Below are 716 nucleotides of genomic sequence, written 5' to 3' on the forward strand. Positions count from 1 at the left end.
TAGTTTAATTTCAATATTTACTAAATTAACTAACTTACTTGAAAGAAGCCCAAGTTACCACAGACGTCGCTAATTTCTTGAATTACACGAAACCTATTTTCTGCTGACAAGCCATTATTATTCCTGAGCGCAGCTATGTCAATAACAGCAACGTCAGCATATTCTGGTGCCAAACTGGGCCTTTGCAAAGTTGGAACCACTTAACGTTGTGAAACATAAGTGAAACCCATCTCTTCAGCACTATTTCCTGTTGAGAATAATGAGCTTGATTTCTCCTCCTTATCATGATCCATTTTTTTTCTTCTTATGGATTTGTATGTTAATTCAAGTTCAAAATCATGATGAATATAATGTGCAACATAATTTATGCTTTTATAGCCATAGTACTTGATAGCTAACTTATTACATTACTAATTAATGCTTTGAATTGGGACTGCCTTATATAATTGCAAAATTTAAAAGTGTCAAATTGTACTGGAACAATAATATAAAACACATATTTCATTCATTAATTCCGGTTACTATAAGAATATATATGCATCTGGTCTTAATTATTTCTTCAATAAGATTAATTATACAATTTTTAAACAAGACAACTTTCATGTTCTGCCGTGTTAGTTTTTCTATTGAGATATGTGCATATGGTACCGTTTTCTATGTTATTATACTACCGGAGACCTAGGTAAAAGACAAAATTGGTCTAAATCAGCTTGAAA

At 31.3% G+C, this 716-nt stretch overlaps 1 pseudogene; it reads right to left on the reverse strand.

Annotated features, from left to right (window-relative positions):
- Positions 1-308, reverse strand: part of LOC107627106 — a 3,313-nt pseudogene extending 3,005 nt beyond the window's left edge.

Source organism: Arachis ipaensis, chromosome B02 (assembly GCF_000816755.2).
Source record: "Arachis ipaensis cultivar K30076 chromosome B02, Araip1.1, whole genome shotgun sequence".
NCBI classification, from domain to species: Eukaryota; Viridiplantae; Streptophyta; class Magnoliopsida; order Fabales; family Fabaceae; genus Arachis; species Arachis ipaensis.